The following is a 15,615-nucleotide window of genomic DNA, read 5'->3' on the forward strand; positions in this document are numbered from 1 at the left end:
CAGTGGATTGTTAATTCAGTAGTTAGGAAGCAATGTAATGTGACAGCCAAAACACTAATATGGTCTTAATAGAAGTACATTATCTGCCATGAGAAAAGTGCTAGTCCAGATGTCCTCTGGCAACGAGTATTGGATAAAGCGTTGGCTCTGAAGTCAGAAAAACTCAAGTTCATTTCTGGCCTGACACACTTCCTATGTGACTCTGGACAACTTGCTTAACAACTCTGTCTGTTTTAGTTTTCTAAATTGTAAAATAGGGATAATAATAGCATTTCCCTCCCATAATCTTTGTAAGAATTAAATAAGATGAAATCTGTAAAGCCTTTAGATTATTGTAAGATGCAAAGTAAGTGCTTATTAAATGATTATTTCCTCTATAAATTGTTTCCCCGTCCTATGCCTGGATCAAACAAAATCTTGGTTGTTACACTGAGTTTTGAGCATCATATTTAAGAAAAGGATCTGAGAATAAAATGGTGAGGAAAGGTAAAAATCATTTTATGTAATAAGCATAGTTAATTGTTATTATTTGTTTAGTTTGAAGAAGAGATTTAGGAAAGTAGGATAGCAGAATTAAAATATTTGAAGTATTGTCGTAGGGAAGAATAATAAGTGGTACTTGGTCGCATAGGGCTGAAGTAGCAGCCGTGGGTATAAGCAGTAAACCAGGCAGATTTCAGACTAACATGAGGGAGGATTTCATATACGTCCAAAATTGATTTTTTTAATAATTGTGATTGGTGTCCCTGGTGGAAATTTAGACAAAGGTAGATGGTCTGCTAGTCAGTGATATCAGAAAAAAGAGAAACATAATTGAGGAAAAGTTGGATTGTATAACTCCAAAGGGCCTTTTCTACTCTGAGATTCTATGATTCTAAGAAAGAGACATTTAAGGCAATCTCAAAAGTTGTATTCTCAATGGCCTTATATAGAATAGAGAATTAATAAATGAATGTTTTAAAATTTATTTTTCAAAATATTTTATTTTCCCCATTACATGTAATAACTATTTTCAACATATGCTTTCTGATCCAAATTGCCTCCTACACTCCCCTCCCTTATTTCTCCCCTCTCAGAGATGGCAATCAATTTGATTTGGGTTACACATGATTATCATGCAAAATATACTTCTTTGTTGGTCATTGTTGTAATAGAATATCCATATAAAAGCAAAACTGCAAAATACGAACACAAATGAACTAAAGTGAAAAATAGTATGCTTTCTTCTGTATCTGTATCCAACAGTTATTTTTCTGAGCTGGATACAATTGTTTTTCATAAGTCCTTCACAATTATCTTGGATCATTATATTGCTGAGAACAGCTAAATCTTTCACAGTTGATCATAGTACAATATTGCTGTTCCTGTGTACAATGTTCCCCTGGTTCTACTTATTTCAGTCTGCATCAATTCATGTTGTTCTTTCTCATTTCATTTTTTTCTGAAATCATCCTGCTCATGATTTCTTATTGTACTCTAGTATTCCATTGAGATCATATATCACAATTTGTTCAGCCATTCTCAAATTGATGAACATCCCCTCAGTTTCTAAGTTTTGATATCCAAAAGGAACTACTATAAGTATTTTTATACAAGGAGGTCCTCTTCCCTTTTAAGAAGTTCATATTGACTGTAAACCTTAAAATTTCTTAGACTTATGAATGTTGGAAATTTCACCATTGGGAAATTTCATACTTGGAAAAAGTTTCCTATTGATAGTAAGAACTCTATTGGAATGTGAAACCCCTTGGCATGGGAGGATCCTTCTCCTCCCTACTTAAGGCTACTTTAGGACAGAAACCTTTTGCTAAACAATGGAAAGGCTTTGACCTATGCTTAAGCATAGAACAGGAAGTTCTTTGAGTCATGATTGATTTTAGAATTGATACAATAGAGATACTTGGAATGACAGAACAAGGTCTTGGAAAATACAATCTCCACCCTACTTAGAGTAACAGGATTTAGGAAGGGCTGCAGCAAAGATCAAGATTTAATTATTTGAGAATATGACCTTCAACAGACATGTGCAAAGCCACAGACCTCTGGGCAGTCCTGGGTTAAACTAGAGCCACCATTGGCACAGGGGAGACATCGACAGTGATTGGTAGATGTGAGAACTGAGGGGGGGGAACTTAGATGGTTTCCTTAAAGATAGTGGGGTCTGAGGACAGAGGGGTAGAGTTTTTTGCTGAGAGGAGGTTTTGCTGAGAGGAGGTTTTGCTCTGAAGGGTCTGAGAGGAGAGAGGTCCTGGAGGGAGAGATCCTGGAGAGGTCGTGAAGGAGGCTGTGGAAGGAGAACTCAGGAGGAGTCAGGAGGAGAAGGCTCTGGAAACATTTCTTGAAAGGAGGCTCTCTTGAAGGTCGAGCCTGAACCTAGAGAGATCTTGGGTGAGTGATAAAACCAACTGACTGATTTATTCATTCTTATTCCTTTCTTACTTTCTCTCTTTTTCTATTGATTAATCAGTGTATTATAAATTAAATTTCTCTATAAAACCCAGTTGGCTTGGGCATATTCATAAATTGGGAATATATTCCCTGGTGACCATCTTATATTTATATAAACCCAAGACACAGTAGAAAACATATTTCAGCGGTCATAATTGTTATATATTTCCCTTGCTTCCAAAACATTTTAATTATCACATGACCTCATTGTCTTCTAGTACTCATGGTACTTGCTGGAGCAACAGAAAGATTAGACATAAAAGTGCTCCTGTCCTTGTAACACTCATAGTCTGGTAAGAAACAAGATGTATTTAGATAACTCCAATATATGGCATTATATCCTATTGAACTAGAGAGATGCAAGAGCATCTGTTATGTGACATTTGAAGGAAAAGACAAAGAAGGACGTGAGGGGTAGCTTCATGAAAGAGGTGGCATTTAAATCTGTCCTTTAATGAATGGTTATAGAATCAAGCCAAAGACATGAGCAAAAATATAGTCTGGAAAGCACAAAAATGTCCATTGTGGTTAAAGTTTATATTGGGCATAAGGCTGAGAAGACATCATGTCAGGAACAAAGGTAGAGCCTGGAATGACAGGCTAAACAATATGTATTTTCTTTCATAGAGAAACCACTAAAGATTTTTCCAAAAGATTTTGAATCTACAAATAAGACAGTAACACCCTGCAGTATGCTAAAATCCTCCTTTCAATTCTTAATCTAAAATCACACACAAATGCACAAGGATAAGCAAACATACAAAAACACATGCAAACATTTGAACTGAAGATACATCCTCATAAAAACAGAAAAGTTGCTTAGAACAAATAGAGGCAATATTAAAAGTGAATTTTATTTCTTCTTTTGCTGATTGATATTGTGTTCTTGCATGAAAAACTATCTGAGAATTTCTCCCTGACATTTAACTTTATCTTCTCATTGCTTTTCAAACTCTGTATTCCATCCTCAGTAGAAGTAGCAATGTCTCTCTTTTCTGCTCCTTTATCTATTTCTGTGCAGTCTCTTATCGTCTTGATCTCTATTCCCCCATGGTGATAGACTTGTGGGGTCCAATATCTGTAGCTGTTTATGTTTTCTCCTGCCATACTTCACCTTCTCCATTAAGTGGAGTCTCCAACATTTTGCCCTTGTTGGCTCATTTTTTCAGAAGCTGCTTTGTGTTTTGAGCATGTTAAACAATTCAATTACCCCTAAAACACAACCAGTTGTGTAAGTTCTGCTGGGTAATTAAATAACAATGTGTACACAGGCTAACACTGGTCTCCAGTTTATTTAGAAACATGACTTATAATTGTTAATTAATTTTAACTACATTAAGTACACTTTGTGTCAAATTTCCTTGATGTGTTTGCAATTTAACCCAGAAAACTTTGTTTGAAATTATTGATTTTTCATTAACTCCAAATTGAAGGAAGCACATTCTCTTACTAGCTGAAACAAGCAAAGGAGGGCATTAGCAAAACAATTAAGAGAGTGATACATATTAAATAATTGGAGGAAAGAAAAGATTGCAAGCCCAAATGGATGAGGCATTCAGGCTTTTATAGCCAGAGCTGCAGATTTAAAGGTAAGTCATCAGAGGAAGGTACACCTTTCTTTCTGTGAGTAATTGGAAAGACTTTTGATTCCTTCTTAAGCTACAGAAGATGAATATATGGTGTTTGACCAGCAGCTATTAAACTGGAGAGACAATAGTCTAACTTGAGAAATAATGTTCTATCCAAACCATTTGGCATGAAACAGTTCTACAAAGGGAACTTAGCAAACCCATTAGTGCCTTTCTTTTCTGGGTAATATTTCAGTTGACTAAAAATGGAACAAGATATTTTATGGGATTTGGGAGGAGAGTGACGTGAATTAGCTAAATTGTTAAATAAGTCAAGGAATCCACTTTTTAAAAACTCCAAGAAATTATGTTTGGAGCTATTTTATCCCCCATCACTGCTCTCAGTTTCCAAACAGGAAAAAATTCTATTACCATGATTATTTGGAAAACAATTCCAATATTACAAGTATCATTGGCTTCCTAAACATATAGCAGTAGGGGATAGATAAGGATGAGACCTGTTTTTTTCTGTGGGGCACAGAAATCCAAGGTGAGAAAAAGCCATCTAGTAATGTATACCAGAATCATCTTTCTGAAACTCACACTCTTAGGAAAGTTGTATAGAACAGGCTTTTTATAAAATATTTTTTGTTTTCAAAGATCTTTTTAAAAGTCTGGTGAAATATATAAATCCCTATAAAATAATGTTTCAAATGATAAAATAAAATATATTGAAATACAAATGAAACCATTTAATGGACAAATAAGTATAAATCTATCCACTATCTATCTATCTACCTTTCTAGCTATCAATCTGTCATCTATCCATTTATTTCAGGGATAATAGAATAAGAATTTCTGATGTAGTAAATGGGACATGCCAGAGTCAGATAACTAGTAGATTTAAGAGGGATAGTTTTTACTCAAATCATTCTGACAAGAACAGTTATCTATTGACACTGCCTTGTTTTCTTTCTTTGAGTTCCTATAATTATGTTATAATTCAGGTTTTCCATTTATTTCATCAGTATGAGGAAACTTAAAAATTATTAATTCAAATTTGGTTTGTTTATTAATATATATTTCAAAACTTAGGAAGATATACCGTTTGATCTATCCCTTAAACACAGATTCTTCAGTCCCATACATATTTTATTTTTTAATTTGTTTTATTTTTGAAATTTTTATTTAGTCATTATAAAACATTTTTTCTTGGTTACAAGAATAATATGCTTTCCCTCTCCTCCCCACTACCCTTTCCATAGTTGATGCAAAATTTCACTGGGTTTTACATGTGTCCTCACTCAAAACATATTTCTATGTTGTTGATGTTTGCACTAGGGTGATCATTTAGAGTCTACATCCCCAATCATAGCCACATCAATCAATGTGATCAAGCAGTTCTTTTTCTTCTGTGTTTCTACTCCCATAGTTCTTCCTCTTAATGTGGATAGCATTCTTTTTCATAAGTCCCTCTGAATTGTTCTTGATCATTGCATTACTACTAATAGAGAAGTCCATTACATTCAATTATACCACAGTGTATCAGTCTCTGTGTACAATGTACTCCTGGTTCTGCTCTTTCACTCTGCATCAATTTCTGGAGGTTGCTCCAGTTCCCATGGAATTCCTCCAGTTAATTATTCCTTTGAGCACAATAGTATTCTATCACTAATATACACCACAATTTGTTCAGTCATTCCCCAATTGGAGGACATCCCCTCATTTTCCAAATTTTTGCTACCAAAAAAAGCATAGCAATGAATATTCTTGTACAAGCTTATTTCCTTATTATCTCTTTGGCATACAAACCCAGGAGTGCAATGTCTAGATCAAAGGGAAGACAGTCTTTTAGTGTCCTTTGGGCAAAATTCCAAATTGCCCTCAAGAATGGCTGGATCAATTCACAACTCCACCAGCAGTGCATTAATGTCCCAATTTTGCCACATCGCCTCCAACATTCCTTACTTTCCATTGCCATTATGTTAGTCAATCTGCTAAGTGTTAGGTGGTATCTCAGAGTTGTTTTGATTTGCATCTCTCTGATTATAAGAGATTTAGAACACCTTTTCATGTGCTTATTAATAGTTTTTATTTCTTTATCTGAAAATTGCCTATTCATGTCCCTTGCCCAATTATCAAATGAGGAATGGCTTGATTTTTTTAATTGATTTAGCCCTTTATCAATTTGAGTAATTAGACCTTTGTCAGAGATTTTTCTTCAGGAGATTTTTTGCCCAAATTTATTGCTTCTCTTTTAATTTTGGTTGCATTGGTTTTGTTTGTATAAAACTTTTTTATTTAACGTAATCAAAATTATTTATTTTACATTTTGTATTTTTTCTAACACTTTCATGCTTGGTCTTAAAATATTTCCTTTCCCAAAGATCTGACAAGTATACTATTCTTTGTTCCCCTAATTTACTTATAGTTTCCTTCTTTATATTCAAATCATTTGCCCATTATGAGATTATCTTGTTGTAGGGTATGATATTTTGATCCGAAATCAATCTCTCCCATACTCTCTTCCAATTTTCCCAGGAGTTTTTATCAAGATTTTAGTCCCCAAAACTGGATCTTTTGGTTTATCATAGATTGTCTTACTGAGGTCACTTACCCCAAGTCTATTCCATTGATCCTTCTTTCTGTCTCTTAGTCAGTGCTATATTGTTTTGATGACCACTGCTTTATAGTATAGTTTGAGATCTGGTACTGCTAGGCCACCTTCCTTCACATTTTTTTTTCACTATTTCCCTAGATATCCTTGATCATTTGTTCTTCCAAATGAACTTTGTTGAGTTCTTTTTTCTAATTCAGGGGAAAAAATGTAATTAATGGATATGGCACTAAAAAAGTAAATAAGTTAGGGTAGAATTGTCATTTTTATGATGTTAGCTTGTCCTAGCAGTTAGGTACCTAAGTGTTTTATATTGTATAGGGTGATTTTAAGTGGAATTTCCCTTTCTAATTAGTGCTGCTGAAATGTGTTGGAGATATATAGAAATGTGGATGACTTATGTGGGTTTATTTTGTATCCTGCAACTTTGCTAAGACTGTTAATTTTTCCACTATGTTTTTAGTTGATTCTATTGGATTCTTTAAGTAGACCATTATATCATCCACAAAGAGTCTTAGCTTGGTCTCCTCTTGCCTATTTTAATACCTTCAATTGATTTTTCTTCTCTAATTGCTATTGCTATGTTCCTAGTACAGTGTTAAATAATAGAGGTGATAATGGGCATCCTTGTTTCATTCCTGATTTTATTCGGAATTCATCAAGTTTATCCAAATTGGAGATGATTTTTAATGATGGTTTAGATGTTTACTGTTTATTACTTTTAAGAATGACCCTTCGATTCCTATACTTTCTAATGTTTTCAATAGGAATGAGTGTTGTGTTTTGTCAAAGGCTTTTTCTGAATCTATTGAGATAATCATGTGATTTTTGTTGGTTTGCTTGTTGATATAGTAAATTGTGTGGATTGTTTTCCTAATGTTGAACCATCCTTGTATTCCTGTTATAAATCCCACCTGATCATAATGAATAACCCTCATGATCACTTGCTGGAGTCTTTTTGCTAGTATTCTATTTAAGATCTTTGCATCTATGTTTATTAAGGAGATTGGTGTATAGTTTGTTTGTTTTTTTTTGACCTGCCTGTCTTTGGAATCAGAACCATATTTGTGTTATAAAAGAAATTTGGTAGAACTCCTTCCTGGCTTATTATGTGAAATAGTTTGTATAGTAATGGGAATAGTTTCCTGTGAATGTTTGATAGAGTTTACTTGTAAATCCATCAGGCTCTGGGAATTTTTTCTTAGGGAGTTCTTTCAATTTCTTTTTCTGATACTTCTTTTTCTGGTCTATTTTTTCTTCTGTTTATCTAGGCAATTTATATTATTATAAATATCCATTCATATTACCTATATTGCCATATTTATTGCCATATAATTGGACATTGTAGGTTTTAATGATTGCCTTAATTTCCTCTTCATTAGAGGTGAGGTCTCCCTTTTCACCTTTGATATTGTTAATTTGGTTTTCTTCTTTCTTTTTTAAATTAGACTTACCAGTACTTTGTCTATTTTATTTGTTTTTTTCAAAGTACCATCTTCTAGTCTGATTTATAGTTCTTTTACTTTTGGTTTTATTAATTTCTCCTTTAATTTTTAGGATTTCTAATTTAGTTTTCATCTGATGATTTTTAATTTGTTCACTTTTTAGATTTTTTTTAATTTGCATGCCTAATTCACTGACCTCTGCCATCCCTAATTTGTTAATATATGAACTCAAGGATATAAATTTTCCCCTGAGTACTGCTTTGGCTGCATCCCATAGATTTTGAAATGATGTCTCATCTTTGTCATTTTCTTCAATGAAAGTACTGTTTCTATGATTTGTTCCCTAACAGATTTTGGGGAATCATATTATTTAATTTCTAATTAATTTTTGATTTGGCTCTTCGTGGACCCTTATTGATCATTATTTTTATTGTGTTATGATCTGAAAAGGTTGCATTTATTATTTCTTCTTTTCTGCATTTGTTTGCGATGTTTTTATGACCTAATACATGGTCATTCTTTGTGAATGTACCATGTGGTGCTGAAAAGAAGGTCTATTCCTTTTTGTTCATATTTATTTTTCTCCATACATCTATAACTCTAAATTTTCAAGATTTCATTCCCATCTCTTACTATTTTTTATTTTTTTTTTGTTTGATTTATCTAGATCTGATAGAGGAAGGTTCAGTTTTTTTTTTTGAAGTTTTTATATTGTTTTACTATCTATTAATTCCTTCAGCTCCACTAGTTTTTCCTTTAGAAATGTCGATGCTATTCCATTTGGTGCATACATGTTGAGTACTGATATTTCATCTTTGTCTATACTTCCTTTTATCAGGATGTTATTATTTTCCCTGTCTCTTTTAATTAGATCCACTTTTACTTTGGCTTTGTCTGATATCATAATTGTGACTCCTGCCTTCTTTTTCACATTTGATGCCCAATACATTTTCTCTGTTCACTTACCTTTACCCTGTTTGTGTCTACTTTCCTCATCATATGGCAGGATTTTGGCTTCTACTGCACTCTGCTATTTGCTTCCACTTTATGGGTGATTTCATTCCATTCATATTCAGATTTATGATTACCAGCTGTGTATTTACCAACATTTTGATTTCCATTCCTAGTACTGCACTTTATTCTTTCACTATTACCTTCTACACCAGTGTTTTATTTTTAATCAGTTCCCCTATTTCCCACCTTTATTTTACTTCTCTTTCCCCCTCTTGTTCCCCCCTTATTTTTCTTCAGAGTCTTTTAAATCTACCTCTCCATTCTCTTCCTCCTTTGTATTACTTAAATCCCAATCAGTTTGTTTCTTACTCTTCTTTTTCTCTATAGGGCATAAATCAATTCTCTTCCCCAATGAATCTGATTGTTCTTCCCTCTTTGAGTAAATTTCAATGAATGTAAGAATTAAGTATTTCCTTTCTCTGACCTCTTTACCCTTCCAGTGTATTGGTGTTCTCTCTCACTCTCACCATAGGCTCCTCTTTGGCATGGAAATTTACCCCATTTGTCTCTTTTTCCATTTCTTGCAGTATTAACCTCTTTTTTACCTCTAGTTTTATATTTATATATCTTGGCCTTTCATCCTATACAGTATATCACTGTTCCCTCTATGTATAATTCTTCTAGCTACCCAGGTGATGATAACAATTTTTAAGAGTAATCAATATCCTCTTTTCTCGTAGGAATACAAATCATTTTAGCTCATTGGGTTCCTTAAAAAAGTTTTGTTTTTTTCCCTTTTTCTGACTTATCTTTTGATGATTCTCTTGAGTTTTTTTTGTTTGGACATCAAATTTTCTGTTCAGGTCTGGTCTTTTCTTTACAAATGCTTGGAAATCTTCTATTTTATTAAATGGCATACTTTCCCATGCAAGAATATAGTGAGTTTTGCTGGGTAGTTTATTCTTGGTTGTATACTTAGTTTCCTTTCTAGTTGCTTTCTAGAATATCATATTCTATGCCTTTTGGTCCATCTGTGTAGAGGCACTCAGATCCTGTGTTATCCTAACTGTGGTTCCATTGTATCGGAATGACTTCTTTTTAGCAGTTTGTAATATTGCTTCCTTGCTCTGGTAGTTCTTGAATTTGGCTATAACATTCCTGGTTCTTGTCAATTGAGGATTAAGTACAGAAGGTATTGTGTGGATTCTTTAAATCTCCACTTTTCCCTCTTGTTCTAGAATGTTGGGGCAGTTTTCTTGGATAATTTCCTGTAGAATGATGCCCAGGCTTTTTCTTTTGTCATTGTCCTCTGGTAGTCTAATGATTCTTAAGTTGTCTCTCTTGGACCTGTTTTCTACATCTTCTATTTTGTGGATGAGGTGTTTCATATTTTCCTCATTTTTTTCAGCCTTTTGATTTTGTTTTATAGTTTCCTGCATCTTTGTGAAGTAATTTGCTTCTAGTTGTTGGATTATAGTTTTAAAGGATTTAATTTAACTCATGGTTTTTTGGTCATTCTTCTCCTTCTTCTCTGATTTTCTTTGGAGGTCATCTTTCATCTCCTTTGCTTCATTTTCAAGCTGATTAATTTTGGCTTTTAAGACATTATTTTGTTTCCAAATGATTAATTTTGCTTTTTAAGTTCTTTTCCCAGTTGTCTTCAGCCTCTCTTAATTATTTTTAATTGTATTTTTAGTTTTTTCCAAAGCCTGTGCCAATTTGCTGGAGTTTCTGTGTTTTGCTTGTCTTCCTTGATCCTCCTCTGTTCCATTTGCTCTTTGTTCATTGCTTGGATAGAAGCTGCCGATTGTAATTTATTTTTTTTCTTTTTCTATTGTTTACTTATATCCCCCCCCCCATAATTTGCTGTAATCTTGCTCCTCTCATCATGTGCTAATTCTGTGGGTTTGGGCTAGTCTGTCCTGAAGGGACTTCTTATCTGCTCTGCTGATTGATCAGGTTAGTCAGATCTTCCTCAGTTGACAGCAGAAGCTGAACGGGAGCTGGGCTTCCCTCCCTGTTACCAACGTTGTTGCCAGTAGTTTATTGCAGTCTTTGCCCTTGGAACTTAGTCAGCAAAGCTCTCAGCTTAGTCTGTGTGGGAGGGATGTTGGAGCTTGAGCTTCCCTACCCTGTGAAGGCTTCTTGTCTTCCTTATTGATGGGACTGATCCAGAATGGAGTTGATCTGCAAAGCTAGTTGTACCCTTAGGCCAAAACCTTGAGGGGTGGCAAGATGGAGCATCTTGGTTATGACTAGGCTGCCTGCTCTGAGCTTCTCCTCCAGCTGCCTCTACACCACCTGTGTTTTTATCACCCTGAGCTTGGCACAGCTGTGCCAGCAGAGTACTCCCTCTGGACTAGTTCCCTTCCCCTCCCAGAGATTTCAGCCACCACTGGAGGCTTAGCACTGTAGTTGGGGGAAGGATCCTGGGACCTTTTTTCTTTCTTCCCCTTAAACCCATGTGTTCTGGAATTCAGGGTTTTGGGGGTATAACGTTTAAGTTGGATCTAGGAAAAGGCTTCCCTAGCTTTGTCCTGTTATTAGATTTGCTTTTCAATCTCCTCAAAGCATTGTATTTTTGATTTGGTGTGGAAGAGTTATGGAGGTCTGAACTGTTGCTGTCTGTAAGCTACCATCTTGACTCTCCCCCTACATATTTTAATTTGCTTTTCTGGAAAAAAAATTAATGATCTCTCAAATATATCATTTCTCTTATCTATATTTTTCTATTTACTTAGACATATGCCACCCTAGTTCAATCTATTTTATTATCTCCTCCCAGTATTATTTAAATATTTTTTCTAATTGGTATTTCTACCTCAAGTTGTTTCCTCTCTTATTCATCCAATGCAAGTATTTAAGTGGTATTCCTAAAGCATAGGTCTGACTACTACACTCAAGAAACCCTAGTGGCTCCCAAATATCTCTGGAAATAAATGCAAACTCTTTTATGATACTTCAAAGACCTTCCCAACATAGAGCCAATCTACCTCTCAGACACATTATGGCTTCCTCCCCTTTGCATGCTCTATGTGCAAGTTAAACTTCTCTCTTAAAACCTAACAGAACTTTTATTCTGATCCCATAACACTTACAAACCCAAAGCCACTACCTTACTATAAAGATGGCCTCTAGGTGGACATTAGTGAAGGTATCAATATGTAAAAATAATTTCTATCATAGAATTATTAAGAAAAAAGTTTATTCAGTATTATTAAAATAGATTCAACTGAGTTTAATTGAAAGTTATTTGCCATGTGAAAGATCTATTTCTTAGTGTGTGGCATAATGCCTACAAATTGTTTTTTTTTTAAATCAAGGGAAAGCCCAATTTTTTTATGATTCTCAGTCTTGGAGTCTGCTCATCGTCTTTCCAGAATGAGAATAGTTAGTTTTTCTTTGCAGTCATTAACCATCATTTTTTCATATTTCAGTTAAGATTAAAGCAGATGCTTCAATATATATTCTTCAGAATATTTTAGGTGAACACAAATCTAGTCATTTTTTTACAAAATGGGGAACTTAGACTTGTGATCTTTAAAGGACCTTCCAGCTATAACATTGAACAAATTCAGTCCAATTATGAAAGAGAAAGTTTGATGACTATTCATTTGTGTACTGTAATGCTGACATACAAAAATTATGAAAAGAAATTAATGTATTTTGATTTTGGTCCAGACCTGTTATATCAAAAGTATGAAGAACTCCTGCCTGGTAATTTCCATTTGCTATTGTAGATGTCAGCAGTTCATTACTTGTTTAGTCTTTGGTTTTGAGTTACCATTTATTTTGATTACATATAAGAATATTTCACATAATGATATAATAGATATGATTTGTGATAAAAAATATAATAGGATATTATAAATATGCTTATCCAGGAGAAACAAATTCTCACAGTTATATCCAAAAATCTATCTCAAATTTCTTTCCTCCCACTTTTCTCCTCTGCCCAAGAAGGCAGTTGATATACTATAGGTTGAATGTATATTATCATTATAAAACATATTTCTCTGTCCATCGTATTGTGAAATGACACAGATTACTTACACTAGAGAAAAAAAATCATAAGGGAAATAAAATGAAGAATGTTATGTTTCAATTTGCATTCAGACTCCATTTGAATTTACTTATATATTTAATTTATTTCATTTAGTCAAGAATTAACTTAAAGTGTAATCCGGAGCACTAAAATGGTAAGTGAACTCATCATTGCCAAACACCTTTGATAGTATGTATTAAAGGAGGATTCAGACCTGTATATTCCTGAGTCCAAAGCAGAATAAAGAGACAGGTAGATTTAGAGTCTGCAAGTTCTGGATTCATATGGAACAACATCACCTCACATCAAGCCCCAGAACATTCTTTCCATGTAAAGCTAAGCTACTAATTAATAGAAGGAGTTTAGAAAATTCTTTTGAGTGTCAGGATCTCCCTATACTGATTAATTTAAATGTTATATTAATAGACACACTTTTAGGTTTTCAAAGTACCTTACCTAGATCATTTGATCTTCAGAACAACTTCTAGAGATAAATAGTATTATCATCCCTATTTACAGGTGAGGAAACTGAGGCAGAAAGAAACAAATGACTTTCCAAGGGTTACACTGTTATTGTCTGAGGCAGGAGTCGAAATCAGGTCTTCCTGACTAGCTCAAGTGCTCTGTATCCACTACACCACTTAGATGCCTGTGGAGATATTTGGTACAGCTGAAAGTTAGATTCTAAGGACTATTCAGTTACATATAATAAGTTTATCTTACAATGATACTGATAAAAACTTTCAAGACTTCTTTTTCTCTTGTCCTATACAAGGTTAACAGTTCAGGCAACTCATAGAAGGCTCAATGCCTAGCTATAAAATGAATCTTTGGCATTATTTGGGAAGTAATTTATGGTATTAGCTGCCTTAGAGTACAAATCCACACTGCAATGCACATCTGTTTCTGATCATTTACTTTTATCTCTTCTTTACATCTTCACTCATTCCTTGGCACTTTAAGTATCCTCACTAAAGATTTTCACTCACCAGACTGTCCTCCCTTTCCTTAGATGTTTGAATTTTTCTTAAGCTTTCTCTAGGGACACATTTGTCATTTTCCTTTGGGAAGCTACCTAATTGTCCCCAGTGACTGAATTCTAATGGAATGCATTTTTAAAATAACCAGGACAAAAGGTCTCCATACTCTTTTGAAGTCATATGAATAAACCTGTAAACTGTCTCAGGAAATATATTTTACAAGGATACATGGTAGGGACATGATGTTTTTATGGTGTCTGCTGTGCTTTCCTACTTAAATATGATCAGTTGAGCTTGGACTTTTGCTAATTATACAAACCGTTCTATTCTCTAACTAAGCTTTCTCATTTATAATGTTGGGTTATAACATGGCTTGTCATATCAGCAGCCATGGTCTATATTTCTGTCCTGTATGCTCAAGGTGCAACCGTGGTACTGACCAAAAGCAGGTGATTGAAGGGATTCATGAGTCCTTTTTATCACTTATAAAGTTTACTTGAAGAAAAAAAAATGTGGCATCATTAATCCCACCTGCTGTCGTTCCTTCCTGGTGGCTTATTATCACAGTTGGGCTAAGTGTACCTCAGCAATTACTGCTGTTCTACGGGCGGTTCTCAGGCCACTTGAGCTGACACTTTGAAATATTAGTGGGGTATTGATGCAGGTGCAATGCACTGGCAAAGGTCCAGGACCAAGTTAGCTAGCAACTCAAAAGGAGAAAAGTTTTGTGCCCTATCACTTCCATCATTTAACCGTTTCAATTAGAAGTGGAAATTCTCTTTTCTTTGACAGGAAACTCCTTTTATCTTTAAAGTATTGTGCCTTTCAGAGGAGAATAAGAAAATCATTATGGTTTATTAAATATTTCTAACACCTTCCTAGGCACTGTGGGTGATAAAATTAGATTAGATATGTTCAATACTTATTTTAGGTTAACATTCTAGTAAGGGGAGATGACAATTTTGGAAAGATCTATGATTTAATTTGTGTGGGGAATCCTTCTGATGTGATACCATATGATAAACACTTATTAAGAGTCATATATGGGAGGGAGCTAGGGGGCTCAGTGGGTAAAGAGCTGACTGGATATTCAAGGTCCTGGTTCATACCTGAACTCAGACACTTCCTAGCTGTGTGACTCTGGGCAAATCATATCAGTTTCAGATAATGAACACCTGGAGCATTGCTATTCCAAGCTCTAGGGTTCAAGGTCCTTACATACCTCATTTAGAGTATGTATGGAAAGGAATAGAAGAAATAAGCATTATTTAAAACCTATTATGCAACAGACATTGTGCTAATCCATTTTTTTTTCAAATGTTATCTTATTTAAGGGGAAATGATCAATCAAGATAGTGATGGTAGTGTGACCTCTCTGGGGCAGGCTGTCTTTTGGCTCTCCTTTAAGGTAACAATAATTTTAGCTAAGCTAGTTTGTCTATTTTATTAATGACAGTAGGTGGAGATGATAGGTTCGCAAAAGCCACTTTCCCAGCAAATGGTTAAAAAATTCCCCAATTGTGTACTAGAAACAGGACTGATACTCTTGGGGTATGCT

Source organism: Monodelphis domestica, chromosome 1, assembly GCF_027887165.1.
Source record: "Monodelphis domestica isolate mMonDom1 chromosome 1, mMonDom1.pri, whole genome shotgun sequence".
Taxonomy (NCBI): Eukaryota; Metazoa; Chordata; class Mammalia; order Didelphimorphia; family Didelphidae; genus Monodelphis; species Monodelphis domestica.